Source organism: Oryctolagus cuniculus, chromosome 13, assembly GCF_051225735.1.
Source record: "Oryctolagus cuniculus isolate XC-2025 breed Fujian yellow rabbit chromosome 13, ASM5122573v1, whole genome shotgun sequence".
In the NCBI taxonomy this organism is placed as follows: Eukaryota; Metazoa; Chordata; class Mammalia; order Lagomorpha; family Leporidae; genus Oryctolagus; species Oryctolagus cuniculus.
In genome coordinates, this window is record NC_142879.1 from 38259699 (window position 1) to 38282313 (window position 22615).

Genomic DNA, 22615 nt, shown 5'->3' on the forward strand with positions numbered 1-22615 from the left:
ACTGGGTTCTAGTCCCGGTTGGGGCGCCGGATTCTGTCCCGGTTGCCCCTCTTCCAGGCCAGCTCTCTGCTATGGCCAGGGAGTGCAGTGGAGGATGGCCCAGGTGCTTGGGCCCTGCACCCCATGGGAGACCAGGAAAAGCACCTGGATCCTGGCTCCTGCCATCGGATCAGCACGGTGCGCCGGCTGCAGCGGCGGCCATTGGAGGGTGAACCAACGGCAAAAGGAAGACCTTTCTCTCTCTGTCTCTCTCTCTCACTGTCCACTCTGCCTGTCAAAAAAAAAAAAAAAAAAAAAAACCCAGCTCTTCATTTCACTGATCTTTTGTACTATTTTTGGTTTCAATTTTGTTTATTTCTTCTCTAATTGAATTATTTCTTTTCTCCTAGCTATTGTGAATTTCATTTGTTCTTGTTGTTCTAGATCCTTGAGATGCATTTTTAGTTCCTTTATCTGATGTCTTCCTGATTTCTTGATGTTGTTAATAATTGCTATAAACTTCCCTCTTAACACTGCTGTTGCTGTATCTCATAAATTTTGATGTGTTATCTTCATTCATTTCTGGGAGTTTTTTATTTTCTTTTGCTTTCTTCTATGACCTATTTTGTATTCTGGACATATTGTTCAACTCCATGTGTTTGCATATTTTCTAGAATTTCTTAAGTTAATTTCCAGCTTCATTTCATAATGGTATAAAAAGATATATGATATGAACTGATTCTGTTTGAATTTGTTATCACTGCTTTATGGCCTATCAGATGCTGTGTACTACAGAAAGTCTCATGCACTGATGAAAAGAATGTGTATTCTGCAGCTGTGGGCTGAAATGTTCTGCAGATATCAGGTCAATTTGGTCTGTAGTGTAGATTAGCCCTGTTGTTTCTTTGTTTATTTTCTGTCTTGTTGATCTATCCATTGATGAAAATGGGATGTTGTAGTTCCCCTTATTGTTTAATTAAAGTTTATGTCTCCCTTTAGTTGCATTGACATTTGTTTTAAATAGCCAGGCACCCTGATATTGGGTATATATACATATACTATAGTCACATATTCTTTTTGAATTGATCCCTTAATCATCACATAATGTCCTTCTTTGTCACTTTGAACAGTTTTTGTGTTAGAGTCTATTTTGTCTGATATTATAATGCATGTTATTCTTTCCATTAGCATGGAATATCTTTATCCACTTTTTTTCATTTTCTGTCTGTGTATCTCTGTTGGTGAAGTGTGTTTTTTATAGGCAGCACATAGATGGGTTTTGTTTTTATATATTCAGCCACTCTGTATCTTTACATTGAAGAATTTAGGGGCTGATGATATAGTGTAGCAGGTAAAGCTGCTGCCTGCAGTGTCAGCATCCCATATGGGCACCGATTTGAGTCTGGCTGCTCCACTTTTTGATCCAGCTCTCTTCTATGGCCTGGGAAAGCAGTAGAAGATGTCCCAAGTATTTGGGCCCCTGCACCTGTGTGGGAGACCTGGAAGAAGTTCCTGGCTTCTGGCTTCAGATTGGCATAGCTCTGGCCATTGAGGCCAATTGGGGAGTGAACCAGCAGATGGAAGACTTCTCTGTCTCTCTCCACCATTTCTTCTCTCTGTATGTAACTCTGATTTTCAAATAAGTAAATAAACAAATCTTTAAAAAATTAATTGAAGTATTTAGGCCATTTACATTCAAAGATATTATTAATAAGTGATGAATTTATACTGCCATTCTTTCCCTTAAATATTCCTGGTTTTGCTTTGGATTTTCTTTTACTAGGCAATTTTCTAGATTCAAATTGTTTTATTATTATGCCTATCTTTCTCTGATTCTGGGTGTAGTACATGCTTAAGTATCATATTTAAGGCTGGATGAGTTGTGATGGACTCTTTCAACTTTTTTTTTTTGAAGGTATTTATTTCACTTTCATTTATAAATGAAAGATTTTCTGGGAACAGTATTCTGGGTTAACAGTTTGGGTTTTTTTTCTTTATCACTCGTGCTATGTCTCTCCATTCTCTCTTAGCCTTCAGGTTTCCCATGAGAAATCAGCTGTCAATCTAATTGGAGGTCCTTTGAAGGTAATCTGGTGTTTCTCTCATTGTAGATTTTAGAATTTTTATGTTTTACATTTGAAGCTTTGATAGTAATGTGTTGTGGTGATGGTATTTTCTGATCATACCCATTAGGTTTTCCATGTACTTCCTGTACTTGGGTGTCCTTATCATTCTCCAAATTAGAGAATTTTTATGTTTTTATTTCACTGAATAGGTCTTGTAATCCATTCTGTCTTTTTGCACCTGTGGGAATTCCCAAGGCATATGTTTTATTATGACCCATAAATCTTGAACACTGGTTTTAGTTTTTCTAATTTTTCTTCTTTCCTTTTGTCTGAGATAGTTCAGAGATTTTTTTCTTCCAACTCAGATATTCTTTCTTTCTTCTACCTCAACAAGTCTGTTTTTAAGGTTTCCACTGTGTTTTTTAAAATTTTACATTGAGTTCTTCATTTCTTCTTTTTTAAACTTTTATTTAATGAATATAAATTTCCGAAGTACAGCTTATGGATTACAGTGGCTTTCCCCCCCATAACTTCCCTCCCACCCGCAACCCTCCCATCTCCCACTCCCTCTCCCCTTCCATTCACATCAAGATTCATTTTCAATTCTCTTTATATACAGAAGATCAATTTAGTATCTATTAAGTAAAGATTTCATCAGTTTGCACCCACACAGAAACACAAAGTGAAAAATACTGTTTGACTACTAGTTATAGCATTAAATCGCAATGTACAGCACATTAAGGACAGAGATCCTATATGAGGAGTAAGTGCACAGTGACTCCTGTTGTTGACTTAACAAATTGACACTCTTGTTTGTGGCCTCAGTAATCACCCTAGGCTCTTGTCATGAGTTGCCAAGGCTATGGAAGCCTTTTGAGTTTGCCAACTCTGATCATATTTAGACAAGGTCATAGTCAAAGTGGAAGTTCTCTCCTCCCTTCAGAGAAAGGTACCTCCTTCTTTGATGACCTGTTTTTTCCACTGGGATCTCACTCGCAGAGATCTTGAGATCTTTCATTTAGGTTGTTTTTGTTTTTTTGTTTTTTTGTTTGTTTTTTGTTTTTGTTTTTGTTTTTGCCAGAGTGCCTTGGCTTTCCATGCCTAAAATACTCTCATGGGCTCTTCAGCCAGATCTGAATGCCTTAAGGGCTGATTCTGAGGCCAGAGTGCTGTTTAGGACATCTGCCATTCTATGAGTCTGCTGTGTATCCCACTTCCCATGTTGGATAGTTCTCTCCCTTTTTAATTCTATCAGTTAGTATTTGCAGACACTAGTCTTGTTTATGTGATCCCTTTGACTCTTAATCCTATCATTATGATCAATTGTGAACAGAAATTGATCACTTGGATTAGTGAGATGGCATTGGTACATGCCACCTTGATGGGATTGAATTGGTATCCCCTGGTATGTTTCTAACTCCATCATTTGGGGCAAGTCTGATTGAGCATGTCCCAAATTGTACATCTCTTCCCTCTCTTATTCCCACTCTTATATTTAACAAGGATCATTTTTCAGTTAAGTTTCAACACTTAAGAATAACTGTGTATTAATTACAGAATTCAACCAATAGTATTAAGTAGAACAAACAAAAAATACTAAAAGGGTAAAGTATTATGTTGTTACATGCATCAAAATGTTCTATTCATGCATAATTTGTACATCCAAAATAGACAATAAATAAAGTTATCTACATCATTTCCTTGTGTTTTTTTTTTTAAACTGATGTATTGGGGTACAAGGGGAAAGTAGAAATTAAAAAAAAAATCATTGGGGCTGGCACCATGGCTCAGTTGGTTAATCCTCCACCTGCAGCACTCCCATCCCATATGGGCACCAGTTCTAGTCCCAGCTGCTCCTCTTCCAATCCAGCTCTCTGCTGTGGCCTTGGAGAGCAGTGGAGGAGGCCCAAGTGCTTGAGCCCCTGCACCTGCATGGGAGACCAGGAGGAAGCACCTGGCTCCTGGCTTTGGATCAGCGCAACACCAGCCATAGCAGCCATCTGGGGAGTGAATCAATGGAAGGAAGACCTCTCTGTCTATATCTCTCACATTCTATAACTCTACCTGTCAGATTTTAAAAATTCATTGATTTAAAAATACCAAAGCTAATTTATCTCTTAAGCCCATTTTTCCAAAAAAGTTTCAAAGAATCCTTATATATCTCACATACCATGGAGTACACCCATTTATAATAATGAAATTAAATGTCCTGCAGTATATTCCCAGAGCAGGGTAACCAACAATCAATTTTGGGATATTTGTACTACCTTGAAAAGCAAACCTGTATCATTTTTCCATCACCCCTTCAGTACCTCTAGCTTCCATAGTCTTACAAAACCAACAATCTATGTTGCCTGTCCTGGACATATTGTATAAATAGAAACCCATTGTATGTAGCCATTGTGATTGGTTTCTTTTACTTAGCATATATTCTGGGTCCATTGATGGTGTATCATCTATCAATATATCTTTTTTTAATTGTGAAAGAATGTTCTTTTGTATGGTAGAATAAAATTCTGTTGTATGCATTATCCACACATCAGTTAATGAACATTCAGACTATTTCCAAATTTTTTTATTAATAGTTGTGCTGTCTGAATATTCATTTCCAAATAATTGTGTAGATATACAATTTTTTTTACCTTGTCATTGGATTTAATCAGACTTGGAGTTGATTGGACCTATTTCTCCATCTCTCCACTTTTCTCCAGGCTGTCCTTTTTGTCTTTCAGTTCTGTGAATGTAACCTCATTTGTTTAGACTTGTCCCTAAATTTCCCTTTTTTCAATAGGCTTTTCTTTCTTTCTGCCACACTTATGATTCCTAAAGACCTTACACATATCAGTGCTTGTCATCCAGTTTGTGCAGTACAGTCTAACCCTTTATTTTACACTGCTTTCATTTGCATTTATGGGAAATAATCTTGTCTAAAAACAAATTTTTCTCAGGGGCACTTATCTGATATGCATGCTACCTATTCTTGTATAGATTGAAAATATTTGACTTTATTGGTTGTTCAGATAAAATTAAATATTTTATACCATACCAGAAATTTCTTCCTTGAGACATAGACATAGCATTATGAATAAAGCTTTAGGATAAAACTTTTACTCTAAATACATTTTAAACAACAAATTATAAAATTAAATGTGCTTGTATGTAGAACAAGTGAATTTGTCTATCAAAAGTCAGGCTATACTCATTAAGAATAAAAAGCTTAAATTTACTTTCTTTTTTGGAGTAGCTAGAACTGAGATCTACAGTTTCATAACTATTTGTGATCTGTTTACAATTTCTCTGATTTGCCGAAACATGTAACCTCACGTGACCCTCAGGGTTCCTGGGTGGAGCCCAGGAATGATTGATTTGGGAAATATGATTTAGCTATTGGGTCTAATATTTTCAGATCTGTGGCTTTAGCCTGTCTCTGATGGTCATATAAAGTGTGTGCTACACAACCTAGAGTACTGTTTACATTGTATTTTGTGATCATTCCACATTAAATAGTACAGAAAGTGATGTAGAAATTGTAAGTGGAAAAAATACCATTGCCTAATGGAATTGATGAAAGCTTTATGTAGGGTGGGGATGTATTCTGGCTTTCATTTTCCCCACATTTTAAACAACAAGTTATAAAGTTAAATGAACTTGTTTGTGGTACAGGTGAATTTGTCTATCAAATACTCAGGCTACACTCACTAATGAAAATGGTATAAATTTGCTTCCTTTCATGAGGAACAGAGATTTATAGTTTCAGAGCTTTTTGTACATATATTACAGCTTCTCTGGTATGCCAAAACATGTAAGCTCATGCTATCCTTAGAGTGCCTATAATGAAGCCAAGAAATTAATTGATTTGGGGAATTTAATTTAGCCATTAAGTCCAATATTTCCAGGTCTCTGGCTTAACCTGTGGCTGATGGTCATATAAAATGTGTGCTACTCAGTCTAGAGTACTATTGCTTTGATTTCATGATCATAGCCCAAGAAATAGTACAGACAGGAATTTATCTACAACCTATTATTGGAAAAATACTGCTGCCTAATGGAGTTAGTGAAAGCTTTATACAGGGCTGGGGATGAATTCTGGCCTTCATCTTCCCCATTGGTTACCATTATTCAATGGCATGAGCAAGCATTGAATGTAACTTGTGGAGAGGGCTCCAAGATGGCAGAATAGGGAGGGAGCTCACTGATACTCCAGGAAAAGATAAAAGTTGGGATACTGTAGTCTCAGGGAAGAGTTAGGGGAAAAACTGCTGAGAAAACTCTTCCAGAATTAGTGGGACATGGTGGACCTATGTGAAGAGCACGGGTGCCCATGGCTCGGTATCTCAGCTGCTGAGTCTATGTACCAGCACTTGAAAGGGAGGTGAGGCAAAACCACAGTAGCCCGAGACATTGGCGGAAAAGCAGCAGGAAACCGCAGTAGCCCGAGACACTGGTGGAAAAATGGCAGGAAGTACCTAGAGGGAACAAGGCTTGAAGCCCCATAGGGGAAAGTACACCAGCCTAACTAGAGGAGAGACAAAAAAAAATAAATAAATAAAAGCACCAGTACAGACATGATTCTCTCTCTCCACTCACCTTACAAAGGCATGCGAGATAATAGAGCAGGCACCATTTTGGACATACATAACAGCTGCTCCAGCTTGGGGCTGTGCCCACTCTCAGCCAAATAGAGAAAAACTTGACTCTGGTTGGGAGAAATAGCAGGAGACTAAGACCTAGTGAATGTGTGGAGCTTATGAACCGGAACTGTGAAAAAAAAAAAAAAACTGAGTGTGTGTGGGAGAACTCACAGTGTGCCTGGATGTGAGTAGTCTCATTGAGAGACACCACAAACTCGGGCAGCTTTGGCTATGCGGTGAGAGACATTGCAGGGGAATCTGAGCTTACACTGAGGACTGAACAGTTCCTTTGTGTGGTCCTTGGGACAGAGCAGACAAATATTATACCCACTGGGGCAAGCACTCAGGCACTAATTGCCATCAAGGAGAAAAGCTCAGCTGTGTGGAATTACTTCCATTCTGAATAAAAAAAAAAAAAAAAAGATGGAGAGAAGATTTACCATGCCAAACCCGGGTGTGTCACCTTTGGCACACTCTTAAGCCTGAAGAACTGAAGAGAGCTCTCTGGCCATACCTACCACAAGCCTAGGAGATTCACCAAAAGCAGACAGTCCACTTAATCTAGAATCGTAGTATAATGAGAAAAGCCAACACAGCAAGAAAAAACATAAAGAAGAAACCAAGGAATATCTCCACAATGCCAAACAACAAAAACAGAAACCAAGGAAACAAGAATAAGGAAAACCTCATGATGCTCCCAAATGAAAATGACACTCCAATACAAGATGATGAGATAGATAGAAGAAATGCAACTTACAGATTTCAAAAATTTATGATACGAACATTTAGAAGTTATCAAAAACAAATGTGTGAACTACAGAAATCCATACAGGACAGGACAGAAAATCTCTCTCGTGAAAATTAAATCTTAAGAAGGAATCAAAATGAATGAAGAATTTAGTAGAACATGAAATTGAGATTATTTCCCAAGAGGAGAACATGTAATTATTTGAAATATTTATTTGCAAGTAATAATTGGTTAAAAATTTACCCACCAAAGGTATGTCTTAAGCTGTGAAAAAAGCAAAATATTTCAGTTTTATTAAAGACTTTAAATGGAATGGCTATTTTGACCAGTAGGGGGAAAAACCCCCAAGAAGTCTCTGAAGACTGTCATTTTATTAGACCTAAAAGTATGTTTGACAGATGGAAGGAATTTAGCCGAGACTATTTTTCAAGAGCATAGTGCCATTATAGTTTGAATAGAAGAGCACAGGTGTTTTCATCACTAATCATCTTAATTCATTTAAAACTTTTACAAAAATGAAAACTGCCTTTCTACAGTTGTGTTGATAGATATTCAGCTCTGTGAATAGTTATCAGAGGTAAAAGACCTCTTGCAAGCAGAAAACCTTGGAAGCCTAAAGTCAAATACTCATGTTGAGTTTATTTTAAAATTAAAAAAAAAATTTATTTATTTATTTATTTTTACAGGCAGAGTGGACAGTGAGAGAGAGAGAGACAGAGAGAAAGCTCTTCCTTTTGCCGTTGGTTCACCCTCCAATGGCCGCTGCGGCTGGCGCACTGCAGCCAGCACACCACGCTGATCTGATGGCAGGAGCCAGGTGCTTCCTCCTGGTCTCCCATGGGGTGCAGGGCCCAAGCACTTGGGCCATCCTCCACTGCACTCCCTGGCCACAGCAGAGAGCTGGCCTGGAAGAGGGGCAACTGGGACAGAATCCGGCGCCCCAACCGGGACTAGAACCTGGTGTGCCAGCACCAAAAGGCGGAGGATTAGCCTAGTGAGCCGCAGCGCCGGCCCATGTTGAGTTTATTTTGAAAGCAAATTGTTAATATTATGTCCAGGGACAAGCATAATTTTTTCTAAAACTGGTCATAAGTGCATAACATAAAAGTTTCAGGCCTTTAGCAACTAGATGTTTTTAAAATTTTATAAAATGTATGGCTGAATTTTTTATACTTTATTTAAAAGCTAACATAAAATTGTTATATAACTATAATTTTTGTTTTTAATTACATGATCATTTCTTTCCTCGTTTTCACCATAAAGTTATCAGTTGTTGTTTCTGTATTTAATACCCTTTCTTTTTTTTCTATTAAATTTTCTGAAAACATTTTTTTGAATATTTTTAAAACTATATTTATTTTTTTAACTTTTATTTAGTAAATATAAATTTCCAAAGTACATTTTATGGATTACAATGGCTTTTCCCCCCCATAACTTCCCTCCCACCTGCACCCTCCCATCTCCCGCTCCCTCTCCCATTCCATTCACATCAAAATTCATTTTCAATTATCTTTATATACAGAAGATCATTTTAGTATCTATTAAGTAAAGATTTCATCAGTTTGCATCCACACAGAAAGTAAAGTATTAAATACTGTTTCAGTACTAGTTGTAGCATTAATTCACATTGAACAACACATTAAGGACAGAGATCCTACATGAGGAGTTGACTTAACAATTTGACACTCTTGTTTATTGTTTATGGCATCAGTAATCTCCCTAGGCTCTAGTCATGAGTTGCCAAGGCTATGGAAGCCTTTTGAGTTTGCCAACTTCGATTTTATTTAGACAAGGTCATAGTCAAAGTGGAAGTTCTCTCCTCCCTTCAGAGAAAGGTACCTCCTTCTTTGATGGCCTGTTCTATTGGGATCTCATTTGCAGAGATCTTGCATTTAGGGTTTTTTTTTGGGGGGGGGAGGGTTGTTGTTGTTGTTTTTCCAGAGTTTCTTGGCTTTCCATGCCTAAAATACTCTCATGGGCTCTTCAGCCAGATTTGAATGCCTTAAGGGCTGATTCTGAGGCCAGAGTGCTGTTTAGGACATCTGCCATTCTATGAGTCTGCTGCATATCCCACTTCCCATGTTGGATAGTTCTCTCCCTTTTTTATTCTGTCAGTTAGTATTAGCAGACACTAGTCTTGTTTATGTGATCCCTTTGACTCTTAGACCTATCAGTATGATCAACTGTGAACAGAAATTGATCACTTGGATTAGTGAGATGGCATTGGTACATGCCACCTTGATGGGATTGTATTGGAATCCCCTGGCACATTTCTAACTCCACCATTTGGGGCTAGTCCGATTGAGCATGTCCCAAATTATACATCTCCTCCCTCCTCCCTCTCATTCCCACTCTTATATTTAACAGGGATCTCTTTTCAGTTAAATTTAAACACCTAAGAATAATTTTGTATTAATTACAGAGTTCAACCAATAGTATTAAGTAGAACAAAAAAAATACTAAAAGGGATAAAGTATTAAATTGTACATCAACAGTCGGGACAAGGGCTAATCAAGTCACTGTTTCCTCATAGTGTCCATTTCACTTCAATAGGTTTCCTTTTTGGTGCTCAGTTAGTTGTCACTGATCAGGGAGAACATATGATATTTGTCCCTTTAGGACTGGCTTAATTCACTCAGCATGATGTTTTCTAGATTCTTCCATTTTGTTGCAAATGACCAGATTTCATTTTTTCTTTTATTTAATAAATATAGATTTCATAGGTAGAGCTTTTTGGAATATAGTGGTTCTTCCCCCATTCCCACAAACCATCCCCAAACCATCCCACCTCCTACTCTCTCTCTCTCTTATCCCATTCTTCATTAACATTCATTTTTAATTATCTTTATATACAGAAGATCAACTCTGTACTAAGTAAAGATTTCAATAGTTTGCACTAACACAGACACACAAAGTATAAAGTATTGTTTGAAAATAGTAAAAAGAATAAAAGAGTTGCACCATTAATTCTTATAGTGCAGCTCATTAAGGATGGAGGTACTACACGTGGGGCAATTGCACAGTGACTCCTGTTGTTGATTTAACAATTGACACTCTTATTTATGACCTCAGTGACCACTTGAGGCTTTTGTCATGAGCTGCGAAGGCTGAGGAAGCCTTTTGAGTCCAGAAATTCTGTCAGTATTTAGATAGGGTCATAAGCAAAATTGAAGTTCTCGCTTCCCTTCAGAGAAAAGTACATCCTTTTTTGATGGCCCCTTCTTTCCACTGGGATCTCACAGAGATCGTTCATGTAGATAATTTTTTGCCATGGTGTCTTGGCTTTTCATGCTGAAGTGCTCTCATGGGCTTTTCAGCCAGATCTGGATGCTTGAAGGACTGATTCTGAGGTCAGGGTTATATTTAGCACATTTGTCATTCTAAGGCCTACTTCCCATGTTGGATAATTCTCTACCTTTTAATTCTATCTATTGTTATTACCACACACTTGGTCTTATTTATGTGATCCCTTTGACACTTAATCCTATCTATATGATTGGTTACACACTTAACATGATCACTTTAACATGTAAAATGGCATTAGTACCTGCCAACTTAATGGAATTTGGATTCCCATGGCAAATATTTAGCTTTACCCTTAGATGAAAGTCCATGGGAACATGTGCCAAACTGTATATCTCCTCCCCCTCTTATTCTCACTCTTATTTTTACAGGGATCAATTTTTAATTGCATTTAAACACCTAAGAATAATTCTGTGTTAAGAGTTCAACCAATGGGTTTAAGTAGAAAAAGAAAATAGTAAAAAGAATAAAAGAGTAAGTTTTTCCTCAACAGTCAGGACGTGGGATGATCAAGTCATTGCTTCTCATAGTGTCAGTTTCATTTCTACAGGCTTCCTTTTAGGTGTTCAGTTAGTTGTCACAGATCTCAGGGAGCATATGATATTTTTCCATTTGGGCTGGCTTATTTCACTCAGCATGATGATTTCCAGGTTCATCCACTTTGTTGCAAATGACAAGATTTCGGTTTTTACCACTGGGTAGTATTCCATAGAGTACATATCCTATAATTTCTTTATCCAATCTTTCATTGACAGGAATTTAGGTTGGATCCATGTCTTAGCTATTGTAAATTGAGCTGCAATAAACATGGAGGTACAGATAGCTCTTCTATTTTCCAATTTAATTTCCCTTGGGTAAATTCTGAGGAGTGGGATGGCTGGGTTGTATGGTAGGGTTATATTCAGATTTCTGAGGTATCTCCATAATGTCTTATATAGTAGCTTTCTAGTTTACATTCTCAACAGTGGGTTAGTGTGCCTTTTTCCCCATTTCCTTGCCAGCGTTTGTTGTTAGTTGATTTCTGTATGAATGCCATTCTAACCAGGGTGAGGTGAAGCCTCATTGTGGTTTTGATTTGCATTTCCCTGATGGCTAGTGATCCTGAACACTTTTTCATGTGTCTTTTGGCCATTTGGATTTCCTCTTTTGAAAAATGTCTATTGAGGTCCTTGGCCCATCTTTTAAGTGGGTTGCTTGTTTTGTTGTTGTGGAGTTTCTTGATCTCTTCATAGATTCTGGTTCTTAATCCTTTATCAATTGCATACTTTGCAAAGAATTTCTTTCTTCTGTTGGTTGCCTCTTCACTTTCCCGTTTTTTGTTTGTTTGTTTTTTGCTGTGCAGAAACTTCTCTATTTGATGTAATCCAAATTGTTAATTTTGGCTTTGTCTGCCTGTGCCTGTGTGGATTTTTCCAAGAAGTCTTTGCCTGTGCCAATATCTTGCAGGGTTTCTCCAATGTTCTCTAATAATTTGATGATGTCAGGTCACAGATCTTTAATCCGTGTTGAGTGGATTTTTGTGTAGGTGTAAGATGGGGATCTTGCTTCATACTTCTGCATGTGGAAATCCAGTTTTCTCAGCAGCATTTGTTGAATAGACTGTCCTTGCTCTAGGAATTAGTTTTGGCTCTGTGATCAGCTATAAGTTGGTTGCAGATGTTTGGATTGATTTCTTGTGTTTCTATTCTGTCCATTTGCCTATCCATATTTTGTAACAGTACCAGGTTGCTTTGATTATAACTGCCTTGTAGTATGTCTTGAAATCTGATTTTGTGGTGCTTCCAGATCTGTTTTTGTTGTATAAGAATTCTCTAGCTATTCAAGAGCTCCTGTGCCTCCATATGAATTTCAGCACCATTTTTTCTAGATCTGAGAAGAAAGTCTTTGGTATTTTGATTGGTATTGCATTGAACCTGTAAATTGCTTTTGGAAGAATGGACATTTTGATGATATTGATTCTTTCAATCCATGAACATGGAAGATTTTTCCATTTTTTGGTATCTTCTATTTCTTTCTTTAAGATTTTGTAGTTCTCGGCCAAGGAGGAGCCCAAGAGGAGGTTGGCGCACTTGTCAGCGAAGCCCGCCCCCGCAAAGGTGGAAGCGAAGCCCAAGAAGGCCGCCGGGAAGGATAAGTCATCAGACAAGAAAGTGCAAGCAAAGGGGAAGAGAGGAGCAAAGGGAAAACAGGCCGAGGTGGCTAACCAAGAAGCTAAAGAAGACCTGCCTGCAGAAAACGGAGAAACGAAAAACGAGGAGAGTCCAGCCTCTGATGAAGCAGACGAGAAAGAAGCCAAGTCCGATTAATACCATACACCATGTGTTATCAGTGGTCCCTGTCTCCCTTCTTGTACAATCCAGAGGAATATTTTTATCAACTATTTTGTAAATGCAAGTTTTTTAGTAGCTCTAGAAACATTTTTAAGAAGGAGGGAAGCCCGCCTCATCCCATTTTTTAAGTGTAAATGATTTTTTTAAGAGGTGAAATCATTTGCTGGTTATTTATTTTTTGGTACAACCAGAAAATAGTGGCATATTGAATTCTGGAAGGCTTTGACTGTCTTGGGTGTCAGCTTAACATTCCATAGGTGGGGGTGGTTTTTATATCCTACAGTACAACGCATACTAAATGGCAATTTGAAGTCTCAATTGTGCATTTAATCCGTCTTGAATATTTTCAGTTACTTCTCCCATGTTTTGTAGAATAGTTTCCTACAGAAAACCACTCCTTGTTCTGTCAGAACCATGTGCACTCTGTAACATCTTCGGTTGTGGTAGTCCAGTTTTCCTAATGATTTTGTTAATGTGCCGTGAAAGATTGAAAATTTGAGTGTCGTGTATATGCTATTATATTGTGAATGGGTGGGATTTATGTAACAGCAACATTTGAAGATACTTGTACTTGATAGCCTCTTAAGGAAGAGTTGCCTCCAAATTTGAAGCTGGAAAGTCACTGGAATAACTTTTAAAAAAAGAGTGACAATTCATGGCTTTTTAGATTTTTGGTACGTATGTTAAGAATTGTGTACAAATTAAAATGTGTGTGCTGATTCTCAACACCAATAAAATCTCAATTATGGACAAAAAAAAGATTTTGTAATTCTCATCATAGAGATCTTTGATGTCCTTTCATTCTAAGGTATGTGATTTTCTTTTGTAGCTATTGTGAATGGGATTGATCTTAGAAGTTCTTTCTCAGCCATGGCATTCTCTGTGTTTACCAAGGTTGTTGATTTTTGTGCATTGATTTTCTGTCCTGCCTCTTTGCCAAACTCTTCTATGAGTTCCAATAGTCTCTCAGTGGAGTTCTTTGGACCCTTTATATAAAGAATCCCTTCTTATGCAAATAGGGATAATTTGACTTCTTCTTACTCAATTCATATCCGTTTGTTTTATTTTCTTGCCTAATTGTTCTGGCTAAAAGTTCTAGTACTATAATGAATAGCAATGGTGATAGTGGGCAATGCTGTCTGGTACCTGATCACAGTGAGAATGCTTCCAACCTTTTCCCATTCAATTGGATGTTGGCAATGTGTTTGTCCTAAATTGCCTTGAAAGTGTTAAGTAATGTTTTTATTTCTGTGGTGTCTTTTGTTACATTCCCTTTTTCATCTCTAATGTTTCTCATTTGGGTATTCTCCTTTTTTTTTTTTTTTTTTTGATTAGTTGGGCCAATGGGATGCCACTTTTGTTTATTTTTTCAAAAAAACAGCTCTTTGTTTTGCTGATTTTTGTATTTTTTTATTCAGTTTTGTTGATTTCTTCTCTAATTTTAATTATTTCTTTTCTCCTATGATTTTTGGGTTTGATTTGCTGTAGTTTTTCTAGATCCTTGAGATGCATTGATAGCTCATATAGATCTTGGCTGGGCTTAGGAACCATGGATGTTGTTGTTGTTGAATTCGACAGGTAGAGAAAGAGAGGAATGGTGGAGGAGAGGGAAGGCTCCCAGCCACAGCTTCACTCCTTAAATGCCTGAAAAGGATGGGGGTGGGGCTGAGGCTTGGAACCAGGAATTCAATCCAAGTCTCCTATGTGGGTAGTAGGGCCCAATTTCTTGAGTCATCACAGCTGCTGTCCAGGGTCTGCCTTAGCAGAAAGCTGGAGTTGGGAGACAGAGTTGGGAAGCTAACTGAGGCACTCCAACATTATTGGCATCTTAACTACCGAGAGAGATGTCTGTCTTGGAAACTTAATTCATATTTAACAAATACTCCAGGTGCTTCTGATCTAAACTTCTGGCCACAGTTTTGAGAAACACTGACCTTTAGCCATTGGAGACAAGGGCAAATCATGCCTGCCTGGCCAGACACTAAGCTGGAATATTCAGTCTCAAATATCTAAATGGCCTGCATCTATTAAGTCATCATCCCTTGCTATGCTCCAACAAGAAGCTTTCTGAAAGAGCAAGGAGGGGCCTGTGAAGCTCCAGATTCATACCCAGATTCATACCTGCAACTGCTGGGGCTGGGCCAAGCTGAAGTCAGAAGCCTGGAACTCATTCTGGGTCTCCCACAAGAGTGGCAGAGTCCAGAATACATCATCTGTTTCTCCCAGAGTGCACATCCGCAGGAAGCTGGAAGCAGAAGCAGCCCTGGGACTTGAACCCAGGAACTCCAATATGGTTTACAGGCATTCCGAGCAGCATCTTATAATCTGCCCCAGACTTGGGTTTTTGAGAGGAATGGAAATCATCAAGCAGAGAGGTGATCTGACTTATGCTACAACAGGATCATTCTAGCTGCAAGATTGATAAAAGACTACAAGGAGGTCAGGGTGAACGTAGGGACACCAGTAAACAGGCTGCTACAGTGATGCAGGTGGGAGATTATGGTGGCTTGGACAAGCCATGGAGGTGGTGAGGACTAAGATTCATAACATTTTCTGAAGCGACAACCTGTAAAATTTGCTGATGGGTTGGATGCCGGGTGTGAAGAAGAGTTGCTGTAGTTTGAATGTGGGCCCCAAAGTTCATGTGTTGGAAACTTAATTCCCAATGCAATTGAGAAGTGGAATTTTTAAGAGTAGATCATGGCCAGCACCGCAGCTCAATAGGCTAATCCTCCACCTGTGGCACCAGCACACCGGGTTCTAGTCCCAGTCAGGGCGCCGGATTCTGTCCCGGTTGCCCCTCTTCCAGGCCAGCTCTCTGCTGTGGCCAGGGAGTGCAGTGGAGGATGGCCCAAGTGCTTGGGCCCTGCACCCCATGGGAGACCAGGAGAAGCACCTGGCTCCTGGCTTCTGATCAGCACGGTGTGCCGGCCGCAGTGTGCTGGCCAAAGCGGCCATTGGAGGATGAACCAATGATAAAGGAAGACCTTTCTCTCTGACTCTCTCTCTCACTGCCCACTCTGCCTGTCAAAAAAAAAAAAAAAAAAGAGTTGATCAGATGACAGAGAAATACCTGCTTGGATGAATTAAAGCTGTTGTTGTGGAAGCAGATTCCTGATAAAAGCAAATTCAGCCCTCTCGTCTGCTTGCTCCCTTGTACGCTCTCACCCTTCTGTCTTCTTTTTTTTAATTTTTATTTTTTTCATTTTTTGACAGGCAGAGTTGGACAGTGAGAGGGTTATAGACAGTGAGAGAGAGTCAAAGAGAAAGGTCTTCCTTCCATTGTTTCACTCCCCTAATGGCTGCCAAGGCCTGCGCTGTGCGCTGATCTGAAGCCAGGAGCCAGGTGCTTCTCCTGGTCTCCCATACTAGTGCAGGGCCCAAGCACTTGGGCCATCCTCCACTGCCCTCCCAGGCCACAGCAGAGAGCTGAACTGGAAGAGGAGCAACAGGGACAGAATCCGGCGCCCTGACTGGGACTAGAACCCGGTGTGCTGGCACCGCAGGCGGAGGATTAGCCAAGTGAGCCACGGCACCGGCCTCACCCTTTTGTCTTCTGTCATGGGATGACATGGTACAAAGGCCCTTGCCAGATGCCTGTGCCATGAGCTTTAGTTTCCCCGTCTCCAGAACCATAAGCCAAACAAACTTACCCAGTGATAACTTACCCAGTGATATTCTATTATAGCAGCTGATAAATGGACTCAAATCAGAATCAAGAATGCCTTCAATAGGGGCTGGCAAAGTAGCATAATGGGTCAAGCTGCCACCTTCAATGCCAGCATCCTAAATGGGCACGGGTTCGAGAACCAGATGCTCCATTGATGATCCAGCTCCCTGCTAATGTGCCTGGGAAAGCAGCAGAAGATGGCCCAAGTCCTTAGGCTCCTGAACCTGTGGGGGAGACCCAGAGGAAGCTCCTGGCTCCTGGCTTGGGCCTGGCCCAGCCTCTCATATTGCAGCCATCTGGGGAGTGAACCAGCAGATGAAAGATCTCTCCCTCTCTTTCTTTGTAACTCTGCCTTTCAAATAAATAAATATTTTTAAAAGTTCAGGCAAATATAATTAAAGGATAAGTTTATAAAAAAAAAAACAGAATGACTTCAACTAAGGGACACGGGGTTTCTTTCTGGGTAGCAAAATGTTCTAAAGTTGATCTGTGGTAGTGCTTGTACAACTCCAAGTATGTACTAAAAGCCTCTAAATTGCACACTTTAAATGAGTGAACTGTGTGACACTAGACTGATAGCTGAATTTGGCTTTTAAAAAGAATGACTTTAGGAGCTGGTGTTGTGGCATAGTGGGTAGAGCAGCCACCTGCAGTGCCTGCATCCCATATGGGCGGCGGTTCAAGACCCGGTTGCTCCACTTCCAATCCAGCTCTCTGCTATGGCCTGGGAAGGCAGTGGAAGATGGCCCATGGGCCTGGGCCCCTGCACCCACGTGGGAGACCTGGAAGAAGCTCCTGGCTCCTGGCTTTGGATTGGCTCACCTCCAGCTGTTGTGACCATGTGGGGAGTGAACAAGCAGATGGAGGATCTCTCTCTCTTTCTCTCTGTCTCTCTCTCTCTCTTTCTCTCTCTCTGTAAAGCCTCTCTGTGGCTCTGCCCTTCAAATAAATAAATAAATAAAATTTAAAATAAAAAAGAATGACTTCAGGGTTGGGGTCTGAGCAAGAGGAAGAGTAACAGCATCGTTGAACTAGGGTACGGAACACTTAGAGAAGAGCTGGTTTCACAGATCTCAGCTTAGGATATGGTAAGCTGGGAATGCACCAAGTTTGAGATTTCTATTGGGTATCCAAATGGAGATACTTCTTAGGTAGTGGGATCCTAGACGCAAACTCACAAGAGTGGTCGGGGTTGTAGATAAATTTGTTTTCAAATAGACTAGACAAAATCACCTAGAGGGGGGCCAGCACCGTGGCTCACTTGGTTAATCCTCCACCTGCAGTACCAGCATCCCATATAGGCACCGGGTTCTAGTCTTGGTTGCTCCTCTTCCAGTCCAGCTTTCTGCTGTAACCCGGGAAGGCAGTGGAGGATGGCCCAAGTGCTTGGGCACCTGCACCCGCATGGGAGACCAGGAGGAAGCACCTGGCTCCTGGCTTCGGATCAGCGTGAACCAACGGAAGGAAGACCTTTCTCTCTGTCTCTCTCTCTCACTGTCTAACTCTGTCAAATAATAATAATAATTTAAAAAAATCACCTAGAAGGCCAGAGCTGGTCCGACAAGCCAGGCACACAGACCACCAGCATGCCCTTGGCTAGAGATTTACTGCATCCTTCCTTGGAGGAGGAAAAGAAGAAACATAAAAAGAAACGGCTAGTTCATATTCTGAATTCTTATTTTATGGATTAAAATGCCCAGGTTGCTACAAGATCACCACAGGTTTCAGCCATGCTCGGAGAGTGGTTCCTTGTGCAGGCTGTACAGCAATCCTGTGTCAGCCTACAGGAGGAAAGGCCTGACTCACAGAAGGCTGTTCCTGGAGAAGAAAGCAGCTCTAGCGACCCACACAACTTCCTGGGTTTGTGTCTTCCCACAGAAAGCCTTATCCTAAGTTCACTGATTCTAGTGAATACACTAAGAAAACATGATTTTGTTTGATTTTATCAGGTATACAAGTTATCTCCTATTTTGATGTCAGTTTTTCTTTCTTTTTCTTTTTTTTTTCCTTTTTTTTTTTTTATTTGTCAGGTAGAGTTATAGACAATGAGAGAGAGAGAGAGACAGAGAGAAAGGTCTTCCTTCCGTTGGTTCACTCCCCAAATGGCCAGGAGCCAGGTGCTTCTTCCTGGTCTCCCATGCAGGTGCAGGGCCCAAGCACTTGGGCCATCCTCCACTGCCCTCCCAGGCCACAGCAGAGAGCTGGACTGGAAGAGGAGCAACCGGAACTAGAACCCGGAGCTCACATGGGATGCCGGCGCCACAGATGGAGGATTAGCCAAGTGAGCCACGGTGCCGGCCCCCTTGATGTCAGTTTTTCAATAAAGTTTTTATTATGGGCAAAAAATAAATAAATAAATCATCTAGAGGATGAATGTCAGTAACAAAAGTAAGAGGTGCCAGGACTGAGCCCTAAGTCACCCCAATGTTGAGAATCAGGAAGCTGAAGAGAAACTGAAAAGAGATAGTGGTAGAGAAGAAGGACAGTCAGGATGGCATGGTGACCTGAATGCCAAGTGCAGAAGTGTGTTATGAAAGAGGATAGAATGATCGGCTCTGTCCAGAGCTCTTGATAAGTCAAGTGAAACAACAAGTAAGGGTTGGCCACTGGATTTAGCAAAGTGCAAGGTACCCAGAGATGAAATTCGAGCAACTCTGATGATATGACCAGCATAAAATCCTGATTAGAATGGGATCAAGGGCCGGTGCCGTGGCTCACTAGGCTAATCCTCCACCTTGCGGCGCCGGCACACCGGGTTCTAGTCCCGGTTGGGGCGCCGGATTCTGTCCCGGTTGCCCCTCTTCCAGGCCAGCTCTCTGCTGTGGCCAGGGAGTGCAGTGGAGGATGACCCAAGTGCTTGGGCCCTGCACCCCATGGGAGACCAGGAGAAGCTCCTGGCTCCTGGCTCCTGCCATCGGATCAGCGCGATGCGCTGGCCGCAGCGCGCCGGCCGCGGCGGCCATTGGAGGGTGAACCAACGGCAAAGGAAGACCTTTCTCTCTGTCTCTCTCTCTCACTGTCCACTCTGCCTGTCAAAAAAAAAAAAAAAAAAAAAGAATGGGATCAAGACAGAACACGAAAAGAGAAATCAGAGGCAACAAGCATGGTCAGCTGCTTCAAGAAGTTTTATCAGGGCTGGTGCTGTGGCACAGTGCACTAAGCCTCTGCCCTTGGCACCGGCATCCCATGTGGGTGCTGGTTTGAGCCCTGGCTGCTCCTCTTCCAATCCAGCTCTGCTATGGCCTGGAAAAGCAGCAGAAGATGGCCCAAGTTTTGGGCCCCTGCACCCACATGGGAAACTAGAAAGAAGTTCCTGGCTCCTGGCTTCAGATCAGCTCAGCTCCAGCTGTTGTAGCCATTTGAGGAGTGAACCAGAGGATAGAAGACTGTTCTCTTTGTCACTGTCTGTATATATATATGCAACTCTACCTCTCAAGTGGAAAAGTTTTGTCATGAAGGGAAGGAGAGAGACTGGGTAGTAGCTGAGATTATGTAGGGCCAACAGACTAATTTTTTTTAAGATTTTATTTATTTATTTGAGAGTTTGAGTTACAAACAGAGAGAGACAGAGAGAAAGGTCTTCCGTCCATTGGTTCACTCCCCAATGGCCGCAAAGGCTGGAGCTGCTCTGCTCTGAAACCAGGAGCCAGGAGCTTCTTCTGGGTCTCCCATGTGGGTACAGGGACCCAAGGACTTGGGCCATCTTCCACTGCTTTCCCAGGCCATAGCAGAGAGCTGGATCAGAAGTAGAGCAGCCCATATGGGATGCCAGCACCGCAGGTGGAAGATTAACCAACTGAACCACAGCGCCAGACTAATTTTTTTAAAGTTTTATTTCTTTGGGGCCGATGCTGTGGCTCAGTGGGTTAACACCCTGGCCTGAAGCACCAGCATCCCATATGAGTGCTGTTTCAAGTCCCGGCTGCTGCACTTCTGATCCAGCTCTCTGCTATGGCCTGGGAAAGCAGTGGAAGATGGCCCAAGTCCTCAGGCTCCTGCACCCATGTGAGAGACCTGGAAGAAGCTCCTGGCTCCTGGCTCCTGGCTCCTGGCTTCGGATTGGCACAGCTCCAGCTGTTGTGGCCAACTGGGGAGTGAACCATCAGATGGAAGACCGACCTCTCTCTCTGCCTCTCCTCTCTCTGCATATCTCTGACTTTCATATAAATAAATATTTTTTAAAAATAAAGATTTATTTCTTTATTTGAAAAACAGAATTACAGAGAGAGATAGAGATCTTCTATCTGCTGGTTCATTCCGCAAAATGGCCCCAACAGCCAGGGCTGGGCCAAACGAAGAGGAGCCTGGAACTCTACCCTGATTTTCGACACTTGGGTCATCTTTCACTGCTTCCCAGATGCATTAGTAGAGAGCTAGATCAGAAGCAGTGCAACCAGGAGTTGACTCGGTGCCAATATGGGATACTGATGTCACAGGCTGCTGTTCAACCTCCTGAGCCACAACATCATCCCCCAACAGAATTTTTTTTTAAAAGGAGAATTAGTGGTATGTATGTATGTACGCTGAGGTAAAGAGAGAAATTTTAACAGGTGAGAGGGAAATTTTTAGAATGATTCCATTAGAAGAGCAAAAAATGGGATATAGTATGCAAGCGGGAAGGTTGGGCTTGGCTGGAGACTAGGAAAGTTCAACCAAAGTAACAACAGAGAAGACAGAACATGTGGGTAGGTACAGGTCAACGAGTAGATGTGGATGAGAGCTTGTGGAAGTCTCTTCTGATTGATTCTCTATGGGCACAGAAGTAAGAAGTCAGGTCAATGGCTCAATGTGGGGTGGGGAGGAAGATGAGGAAAGCTGAGCAGTAATGAAGGCTTGAGAAGAGTGGAGGTATAAAATAATCATTTAGAAAAATGGAGGTGGTGAAACCTGGGAAATACTCATTGATTGCAGGGCAGCCGTGAGGCCCACTTAACACTCATGATCATGAGCTTCGAGTGAGAACATATAGTTGTGTATTTCTTGGTAGTCACATTCAGCTGTCTGATGCAGGCAAGTCTAAGTAGACAGTTGGATTTACTCATATTCTACTCATATTTGAAACCATATTGTAGCTAGAAGAAAAGCAAAAGAAGGCAGGAGCGTAGAGGGCTCCTACAAGAGAGTAACAATTATTGTCAAGAGAATTGAAGCAGGTTTAGGCAGGAAGGGATGCTACGGCAAGGGTGAGAGATAGTGAAAGGCCGGCGCCGTGGCTCACTAGGCTAATCCTCCACCTTGCGGTGCCGGCACACCGGGTTCTAGTCCCGGTCGGGGCGCCGGATTCTGTCCCAGTTGCCCCTCTTCCAGGCCAGCTCTCTGCTGTGGCCAGGGAGTGCAGTGGAGGATGGCCCAAGTGCTTGAGCCCTGCACCCCATGGGAGACCAGGAGAAGCACCTGGCTCCTGCCATCGGATCAGCACGGTGCGCCGGCCGCAGTGCAGCAGCCATTGGAGGGTGAACCAACGGCAAAAGGAAGACCTTTCTCTCTGTCTCTCTCTCTCACTGTCCACTCTGCCTGTCAAAATAAATAAACAAACAAACAAATAAATAAATAAATAAAAGAGAGATAGTGAAAAAGCTGGTGGAAGCATAACTCAGTAGGTTCAAAGAATTACTGATACTGGAGTATTAGAGTGAACTTCAAATATCGAAGGAGATGGTTGAAATGGACATTACAAAAAAGGTGTCACTGGGCTAGTAGTGTGGTATGGTATATAAAGCTGCTGCCCGCAATGCCAGCATCCCACATGGGTACCGGTTCAATTATCAGAGCAGCTGTTCAGCCAAGAGGTTCAGATGCCCATGTCCTACATTAGAGTGCCTGAGTTTGATGTCCAGCTCTGGTTCCTGACTCTAGCTTCCTGCCAGTGTAGCCCCTGGGAGGCAGCA

The 22615-nt window shown here is 41.4% G+C and overlaps 2 pseudogenes; both read left to right on the top strand.

Moving 5' to 3' along the window:
- The window catches only part of LOC149122546 (non-histone chromosomal protein HMG-14 pseudogene), a 37222-nt pseudogene extending 23406 nt beyond the window's left edge, over window positions 1-13816 (top strand).
- Window positions 13817-18313: 4497 nt separating this feature from the next.
- On the top strand, window positions 18314-18567 carry LOC149122547 (small ribosomal subunit protein eS27-like pseudogene; annotated as a pseudogene).
- The last annotated feature ends 4048 nt before the right edge of the window (window positions 18568-22615 follow it).